Consider the following 10,034-nt stretch of genomic DNA (forward strand, 5'->3'; position numbering starts at 1 on the left):
GTACAGCGCCGCAATTTGCAGCGCTGGAGAGGGTACGTTTTCACACCCTGCTGCAGCGCTGCAAATTTGTAAGTGTAGCCAAGCCCTATATGGTTTTATTAAAACAGGATAATGAGTGAATATAATGTAACTGGAATATGTTCCGTGCGAAAGGTCTCTTGTAAGGGATCATTACAAAGCTTATAATCTACTGAGTGTGATCATCCAGTTTGTATTAATGTACCATGGTTGTGTCTGAAACTAGAAATGTAACTCTGAGGGCCTCTTGTCATTATGCAAAGTGTGGGCCATTAATGGTGGTTTGGAATCTTGATGACTCCCATTAATCAGGACAATTGACTGCAGATGGTTCTGTTTTACCTGAAAGTCTCCCTGTTTACCGGTGTGCTGGCAAGTGGGCAATGAAGTCTTGCAGGGACATGTGATCATGTCACCTGAACTGGAATCCATCTTTAACCTGGTGCTTTTCCATTGAGAAGGGGGAGGGGGGTGGGAACCCAGAGAGGGACAAAGGATTCCCACCTTATGCAAAAGATATATAAGGGGATGGAACTGCACAAAGGGGAAGGAGCTGTCATGAGGAATCCCCTAGCTACCACCTGAGCTGGAACAAGAGCTATACCAGGGGAAAGGATTGTGCCCAGGCCTGGAAGGTTTCCAGTCTGAGGAAAAAACTTACTGAAGCATCTCTGAGGGTGAGATTATCTGTATTCAGTTTGATCAGACATAGGTTTGTGCATTTTATTTTATTTTGCTTGGTGACTTACTTTGTTTTACTGGAACCAGTTAAATCCTACTTTCTGTGTTTAATAAAATCACTTTTTATTTATTAATTAACCCAGAGTATGTATTAATACCTGGGGGGGGGAAACAGCTGTGCATCTCTCTGTCAGTGTTACAGAGGGCAAACAATTTATGAGTTCACCCTGCATAAGCTTTATACAGGGTAAAACAGATTTCTTTGGGTTTAGACCCCATTGGGAGTTGGGCATCTGAGTGTTAGAGACAAGCACACTTCTGTGAGCTGCTTTCAGGTAAACCTGCAGCTTTAGGGCAGGTAATTCATACCCTGGGTCTGTGTTGGAGCAGACGGGAGTGTCTGGCTCAGCAGGACAGGGTGCTGGGGCCCCGAGCTGGCAGGGAAAGCAGGGGCAGAAGTAGTCTTGGCACATCGGGTGGCAACTCCCAGGAGGGTGGTCTGTGATCGGAGAGATCTTCTAGTCCATCCCCTGCTCTGAGGCAGCACCAAGTAAATCTAGACCGTCCCTGATGAGGGGTTGTCTGACCTGTTCTTAAAAACCTCCCAGGACAAGGATTCCACAACCTCCCTTGGAAACCCATTCCAGGCCTTTGGAGTTAGAAAGTTTTTCCAAATAGCTAACCTAAATCTCCCTTGCTGCAGATTAAGCCCATTCCTGCTTGTTTTACCCTCAGTGGGCATGGAGAACAATTAATCACCGTCCTCTTTATATTAACCTTGGATATATCTGAGGACGCTTACGTCCCTTCTCTGCTCTAGACTAAACATGCCCAGTTCTTTCAGCCTTGCCTCATATGTCATATTGATCATTTTTCAGTTGGAAAATCCTGTTTGGTGGACATCAAAAGATGTTGCTGAAACAAGCTGTAGACTAGCGGACTCACCCCTGCGGCGCCTCCTGCTGGTGACTTCCGGGAATTAGCTCGATTCCAGCGCCGGAGCGCCCTCTGCAGGCCGGTGATCTGCCTGTCCTCTGGCCCCCATGTCCCTCCCAGGACCCTGGTGCCCTGTCAGCTGGGGTGCTGCCCCCTGGCAGTAACCCCTTTCTCTTTGGGTCTCCCCTCCCTGGGGAACCCCCACCCACTAGCCCCACCTTGCTTCAGTTTTGGCTACTGCCCAGTCTCCGTCTAGCCCCCACACCCTGGGGCAGGCTGCAGTATCAGCCACTCAGCACTGGCAAGGAGGGTTTGGACCTGCTGCCTTGGCCTACCCCTGGGCTGCCCTCTGCAACCCCCAGTACCTGTTAGCCCAATGCTAGGCCGCAGCCTGGGGCTTTCCAGGCTGGAGCTCCCCAGCTCCTCTGCCTTCCCCCAGCCCTGCTTCACCCAGGTACCCTGTGTCCAGCTCCCTGCAGCCAGGCCCTTCTCCCTCTACAGGCAGAGGGAGACTGTTTGGGCTCCTGGCTCCCAGCCTCTTATAGGTGCCAGCTGGGCCTGATTGGGACCTGGCCACAGTTGGGCCTGCTTCCCCAATCAGCCCAGGCTTCTTGCCCCACCCCCAGCCTCTCCTGGGCTGTTTTAAGCCCCAAAGGGCAGGAGCAGGGGACCACCCTGCTACACAAGCCAATTTCAACTTAAGTTCATTTGGGGAAAATATCAGCGTGGAACATTCAGAGAGATATATTCCAATTTTTCTGACCTTTTTGGAACAGAACATTTTGATTGTTGAAATGACTCCATGCATTTAATTGAGTATTTTTTTTAAAAGTCAAGATCAGGATGAAACATTTTGATTAACTCAAAGTGACTTTTTTAAATTTCATTTCAGAGGGAGATTTTGCATTTTGTTGTTGTTGTTGTTGTTGTTCTTGGTCCACTTTGGAATGGGAAAAAAATAAAAACCACTGGAAATTTCCCCCAAAATGGAAACTCCAGTTCTTGCACAGCACTGCTCATAAACATTTATTAACATTCACAAAGCCCCTGTGTGGAAGAGAATTGAAAACCCATTTTGCTAAGATATACAAGGCCATTATAAAGTCTATTGTGGAAGCCCAGGGCTGTGTAGGCCACACTGAGGGGGAGGAGGAAGGTAAAGATGAAGTCGGCCACGGCCAGCTTGAGAATCCAGATGGCATTGACCATCCCTTCATCCGGAAGCCGGTGATGAAGATGACCAGCCCGTTGCCCATCACCCCCAGCACGAAGGAGATGCGATAGATCACCATGGAGACCACATGCATGCTCCTAAAGAGAGCTTGCTTCTGGGTCACGGTGTCATGGTCATAGACATAGTCTTAGCCTGCATTGTAATAGGACATGGTGGGGGTATCCAAGAGGGGTGCAGGGAGAGAGGTGCCCTTCACAGCCACAGAGATGCCTTACCTCTTTCTGTACCTGTAACACACCAACACAACTTGTCCATTAATTATCTCCCCTGGCAACCTCTCAACCAACCAGTGCTGTAGAGGGGATACCAGCCTTCGGATATCTGGAGGACAAAGGGAACAAGGGACACCGGTGTTTCGTTGCCTATTGACAACAAGGGAGGGAGGGATAGCTCAGTGGTTTGAGCATTGGCCTGCTAAACCCAGGGTTGTGAGTTCAATCTTTGAGGAGGCCATTTAGGGAACTAGAGTAAGATTATGTTTGGGGATTAGTCCTGCTTTGAGTAGGGGGTTGGACTAGATGACCTCCTGAGGTCCCTTCCAACCCTGATATTCTATGAAATGGCAGATCATTTGCACCCTGTGAGAAACCTGGACAAAGAGGATAGAGAAAGTGGGGGAAATATACTCTCCTGGCCCCTAAGCAGGAAATTTAACTTACGTGTCCTGTTCACTGGGTTAAACCAAACTTCAATGTTGGTCACTAATGTATAGAAAGGATGTGGAGAAAACTGATGTGAGCTCTGGTACAGGGGTTCTCAAACCGGGGGTTAGGACCCCTCAGGGGCTCATGAGGTTATTACATGGGGGGTCGCCAGCTGCCAGACTCCACCCTAAATCCCGCTTTGCCTCCAGCATTTACAATGGTGTTATAAGTGTTTTTAATTTATAAGGGAGGTCGCACTCAGAGGCTTGCTATTTGAAAGGGGTCACCAGTACAAAAGTTTGAGACCCACTGGCCTAGTAGGTTAAAGCAGGCGGGGCTGGGAGTCTGGACACTTGGGTTCGATTCCTGGTTCTGGGGTCTAGTCGTTGGCCAGGCTAGCCACGTCCATAGATTTGGCATGTTCCTTCTAAGGGCTGCATGCTCAAGTGAATAAGATTCTCATGCTTAGGACAGCTGTTTCCTATCCGAAACTCTGTCTCAGTTAACTGACCTGTGCGGGGAGAGAAGGGGCTGCCTCCAGAGCTTTTGGGGGGAAAAACATGGAGGCCTTGAGGTAAATGAGACACAGGGCTCAGGGGCCATCCCCCCCAGATGTCCCAACCCAAGGGCAGTAGAAATATAGACTCCACACCACTCCTGTCCCTTCCTCTTCTGCATGATACCCCTCTGGAACCAAGAATACCACCCAGGAGTCCTGACTGCCAGTGCCCACGACACCCCACTCCTGTTCCAGAGCCAGGGATAGAACCCAGGAGGCCTAGCACCCACCCTGTGCTGTCTCCTGCTCTAACCACTAGACCCCACTCCCCCTCCAGAGCCTGGGATAAAACCCAGCAGTCCTGGTGCCCAGCCTCATCTGCTCTGACCACTAAACCCCTCGGCCCTCCCAGAGCTGGTGATAGAACCAAGAGTCCTGGCTCTCAGGCCCCCTCCTCCCCACTGCTCTAACCACAAATGTTTGTGCATCTAACACACTAGATCCCACTCACTGATTTTCCTTCCCCAAATTTGCATTTTCCAGAAATTTGAAACCTTTTCTTTTCGTTCCTTTTCAGAACAATTTTTTCCCCAAATCCTGACATTTCCCATTCAATGAAAACTCTGGTTCCTGGTGAGTTCTACGTATAAGCTCCTCAGAACCCATGAGGAAGTTAATTAATTTCATCCACCAAGTAATTTTTGACAATATCTAATCTTCACAGGCAAGTACTGTGAGACTGATTGATCCAATCTCATGCCTGTGCATCCGGGCAGCGGGTTTCCCAGCTGCTTCTTAGCAAACATTATAAACTATGAGAGAAATTGTCTCACCGATGGCCCAGACCCTGCACCATTCCTCAGGGTCTTCATCACCCAAAGAGAGACACGAATCCTAGAATGATAGACATGTTGGACTGGAAGGGACCTCGCTGGTCATCTAGTCCAGTCCCCAGCACTGAGACAGGACTAAGGGGATGTCTACACTTACCAGGGATCGATGCTGCAACGATCAATCTACCGGGGGTCGATTTAGCAGGTCTAGTGAAATTGACCGCAGATCGCTCGCCCTTTGACTCCGGTACTCCACCGGAACAAGAAGCGTAAGGTAAGTCAACGGGAGAGTTTCTCATAGCATTATTCATGTAGCTGGAGTTGGGTAATTTAGGTTGACTTAACCCTGTAGTGTAGACCAGGCCTAAGTATTATCTAGACCATCCCTGACAGGTGTTTGTCTAACCTGGTCTTAAAAATCTCTGGTGATGGAGATTCCACCACCTTCTTAGGCAATTTATTCCAGAGCTTAACCACCTGGACAGTTAGGAAGTTTTTCCTAATGTCCAACCTGAATCTCCCTTGCTGTAATTTAAACCCGTTGCTTCTTGTCCTAGCCTCAGTGGTGAAGGAGAACAATTTATCACCTTCCTCTTTATAACAAGGTTTTACCTAATTGAAGCCTGTCATCATGTCCCCTCTCACTCTTCTCTTCTCCTGACTAAACAAACCCAGTTCTTTCAATCTTCCCTCATAGCTCAGGTTTTTTAGACCTTTCATCGTTTTTGTTGCTCTCCTCTGGACCTTCTCCAATTTGTCCACATCTTTCCTGAAATGTGGCGCCCGGTACAGTTGAGGCCTAATCAGTGCGGAGTAGATCAGAAGAATCATTTCTCGTGTCTTGCTTAGAATGCTCCTGCTAATACATCCCAGAAGGGATGTTTGTCAGAGGGTGGAGATGGATGGCAGGAGAGAGATCACTTGATCATTACCTGTTAGGTTCACTCCCTCTGGGGCACCTGGCATTGGCCACTGTCAGCAGACAAGTATCAGAGGGGTAGCCGTGTTAGTCTGCAACAAAGAATCCTGTGGCACCTTATAGACTAACAGACGTTTTGCAGCATGAGCTTTCATGGGTGAATACCCACTTCTTCGGATGCAAGAGACAGGATACTGGGCTGGACGGACCTTTGGTCTGACCCAGTACGGTCGTTCTTATGTTGCTTGTTCTGCAACAGTGTAACATATTTAGTGTCTCATGTTTCGTTTATGATCCACTCTGATCCCCAGATCCCTTTCCGCAGTAATTTCTCATTTTGTATTTGTGCAACGGTTTATTCCTTCCTAAGTGGAGTACTTTGCATTTGTCCTTCCTGATCTGCACCCTCTTTATTTCAGACCATTTTGAATTATAATCCTATCCTCCAAAGCGCTCACAACCTCTCCCAGCTTGGGATCATCAGCAAACTTTAGGAGCGTGCTCTCTATGCCGTTATCCAAATGCTTTATGAAGATATTGAACAGACCCAGACCTAGGCCAGATCCCTGCGGGACCCCTCTCGATATGTCCTTCAGCCGAACTGTGAATCATTGATAACGACTGTTGTTGACTCAACAACATCCAGAGCTCATCAAAAAGGACCCAGTGAGGATCAGTCAATATGTAGAAATTGTTTTCCTTCCATTTGTTTTTGATGAAGACACGTCATTCCATCCTGGGGAACTCCCCACTGTTTTCTGCGATGGAATCCACCCCTATGTTTTCAGAAGAAACGATTTTTGACACCAAGCTGTTTTTCCATTGGAAAGGCCAGTGCTTGCTGCTTTGGAAACTGTCAGTTGAGGGAGGAAATCCTGCCGGGCACTAAATTAAAATTGTCCCAGAAGCCCTCCCCTAACAACCATCAGCTCCTCTCCTCCACTGAACTAGTGACCAGATACACTGAGAAGAAAGCAAGAAAGTTAAGATGAGTGAAACACCAGAAGAGAAAGAAGAACCAATGAGACAGAGGGCACCACCTGCATGATGGGGCCCCCGATCTTGGGCAGGGGGTCTGAGCAGCACCCAGCACAAGGGGGCCCCGATCTCGAGCAGGGGGTCTGCGCAGCGCCCAGCACAAGGGGGCCCCGATCTCGGGCCGGGGGTCTGCGCAGCACCCAGCACAAGGGGGCCCCGATCTCGGGCCGGGGGTCTGCGCAGCACCCAGCACAAGGGGGCCCCGATCTCGAGCAGGGGGTCTGCGCAGCGCCCATCGCGAGGGGGCCCCGATCCCGGGCAGGGGGTCTGCGCAGCACCCAGCACAAGGGGGCCCCGATCTCGAGCAGGGGGTCTGCGCAGCGCCTCGCACGAGGGGGGCCGAATTTCAGGCAGGGGGTCTACGCAGCGCCCGGCGCGAGGGGGCCCCGATCCCGGGCAGGGGGTCTGCGCAGCGCCTGGCATGAGGGGGGCCCCAATCTCGGGCAGGGGGTCTGCGCAGCGCCTGGCGCGAGAGGGCCCCGATCTTGGGCAGGGGGTCACTACAGCACCTGGCACAAGGGGGCCCCAGTCAGCACCTTGCTCAATGAGGGGCTCTGATATTAGTCGGGGTCTGTGCAGCACCCAGCACAAGGCTGGGGCCTTGATCTCAGCTGTGCAGCTCTCACTCAGATCTGACCCAGCCGTTCATTAGTTTCTGTTTCTTCCTCACCTGTCTCTTGGGGCTGTGGCATCTCAGCGTTGATCCCCGACGTGGCGGCTGCAGCTCACATAGGTTGACTCTGTCTGGGGCCAGGAAGCTGGTTTTCTGTGGGTTTCTCTGGGGAGAGGCTCTGTGGGGCTCAGCGGAGGGGAAGGTGCAGTGGGGGGCTGGGGCTGCAAGCGTCTGCAAACCTCAGAGGCACCCAGCTCTGGCTGCTACCTGCTGAATGTCACGTTAACCCTCCCACCCCCACCCCCCCGACTCACCCCTGGACCTCAGCACCTCTCTCTGCACGGCAGCAGCCTCACGGTTCTCAGACACAGATGCTCCCATCCGGGGTGATCACGAGCCGACAGCAGGAGCTGACACAAAGCCACATCCCGGCACAGACCCAGGCCTGGGCCAGGACCAGGGCAAGTGGAGGGAGCAGAGGAATTACAGAGGGGTGGGAATGAAGTGGAGGCCGGTTCACATCAGACCATCCATCTGAGAAATGATTTGTAAAGCTGGGGATGGAACCGAGGAGTCTGACCCCTCAGCCCTGCCTGCTGCTCTAACCACTAGACCCCGCTCCCCTCCCAGAGCTGTGGATAGAACCCAGGAGTCCTGGCTCCCAATCCCTGCTGCTGTAACCACTAGACCCCGCTCCCCTCCCCGAGCTGTGGATAGAACCCAGGAGTCCTGGCTCCCAATCCCTGCTGCTGTAACCACTAGACCCCGCTCCCCTCCCCGAGCTGTGGCTAGAACCCAGGAGTTCTACATGGAGGCATGGCCAGGCAGCTCTGCGTGCTGCTCTGTCTGCAGGCACCACCCCTGCAGATCCCATTGGCCGCGGTTCCCAGCCAATGGGAGCTGCGGAGCCAGCACTTGAGGCGGGGGCAACATGCGGAGCCCCATGGTTGCCCTTCACGTAAGAGCTGGAGGGGGGACATGCCGATACTTCCGGGAGCCACGTGGAGCCACGGCAGGCAGGGAGCCTGACTTAGCCCTGCTGTGCCGCCATTTTAACGGCCCCGTGAACAGTGCTGACTGGAGCCGCCAGGGTCCCTTTTCAATCGGCTATTCTGGTTGAAAACTGGACACCTGGCAACCCAATTCTGAGCTGCGCCCAGGCCTTTGCACGTGTCTGGGCCAGGCTGACACAGGGAGGGGCAGGCGGCTGGTAGGGAGGTGACAGCTCCCACGGGGAGGTGAGAACATTGACAGGGAAGTGGTCAGGGCGTTGGTCCAGCTGCTCTGTGGTCTGTCCATCCGGGCAGCCGGCAGGAAAAGGGGGGGATGGGCCTTGCGTTCTCTTGAATAAAGAAACTGGCCCAACTGACTGTCACAGGGAGCCAGAACTCCTGGGTTCTATCCCCGGCTCTGGGAGGGAAATGGGTACGAGTGGGGTCATGCAATGGGGGCTGGGAGCCAGGACTCCTGGGTTCTATCCCCGGCTCTGGGAGGGAAATGGGGACGAGTGGGGTCACGCAATGGGGGCTGGGAACCAGGACTCCTGGGTTCTACCCCCAGCTCCCGGCTGCACTTCCCTCAAACTTCCCTAAGCTGAGGTGCATCCAGGCGGCTGTGCACGCTGCCCTCTCTGCAGGCACCACCCCCACAGCTCCCATTGACCATGGTTCCCAGCCAATGGGAGCTGCGGAGCCAACACTTGGGGCGGGGGCAACGTGCGGAGCCCCTGGCTGCCCCTATGTGTAGGAGCTGGAGGGGGGACATGCCGATGCTTCCGGGAGCTGCATGGAGCCACAGCGGGCAGGGAGCCTGCCTTAGCCCTGCTGTGCTGCCGACCAGACTTTTAACAACCCAGTGAGCCACCAGGGTCCCTTTTCAACCAGCTATTCTGGTCGAAAACCTGACACCTGGCAACCCTATTCTGAGCCAGGGCTGGCAGGGAGGTGACAGCTCCCACGGGGAGGTGAGAACATTGACAGGGAAGTGGTCAGGGCGTCGGTCCGGCTGCTCTGTGGTCTGTCCATCCGGGAAGCCAGCACGAAAAGGGTGGGGATGGGCCTTGCGTTCTCTTGAATAAAGAAACTGGCCCAACTGATGGTCGCTGGGAGCCAGGATTCCTGGGTTCTATCCCCGGCTCTGGGAGGGGAGGGGGGATGAGTGGGGTCACACAGTGGGGGCTGGGAGCCAGGACTCCTGGGTTCTATCTCCAGATCTGGGAGGGGAGTGGTGCCTAGTGATTAGAGTGGTGGGACTGGGGGTCAGGACTTCTGGGTTCCATCCCCAGCTTTACAAGTTGTTTCTCAGAGGGATGGGCTGATATGAACCGGCCTCCACTTCATTCTCTACCCTCAGCCACCCCTCTGTAATTCCTCTGCTCCCTCCACTTCTCCTGGTGTGAATGGGCCCGGGGCCATGCCGGGACATGGCCGTGTCTCCACACCTGCTCTCCGCTCATGGCTGCCCCGGATGGGAGCATCTGTATCTGAGAACCACGGGGCTGATTCCGTGCAGCGAGAGATGCTGGGGTTTCAGGGTGCGCCTGGGGACGACGACGTGACATTCAGCAGGTAGCACCCAGAGCCGGATACTTCTGAGGTTTGCAGATGCTATTAGCCCCAG

Source organism: Mauremys reevesii, linkage group 24 (genome assembly GCF_016161935.1).
Source record: "Mauremys reevesii isolate NIE-2019 linkage group 24, ASM1616193v1, whole genome shotgun sequence".
Classification (NCBI taxonomy): domain Eukaryota; kingdom Metazoa; phylum Chordata; order Testudines; family Geoemydidae; genus Mauremys; species Mauremys reevesii.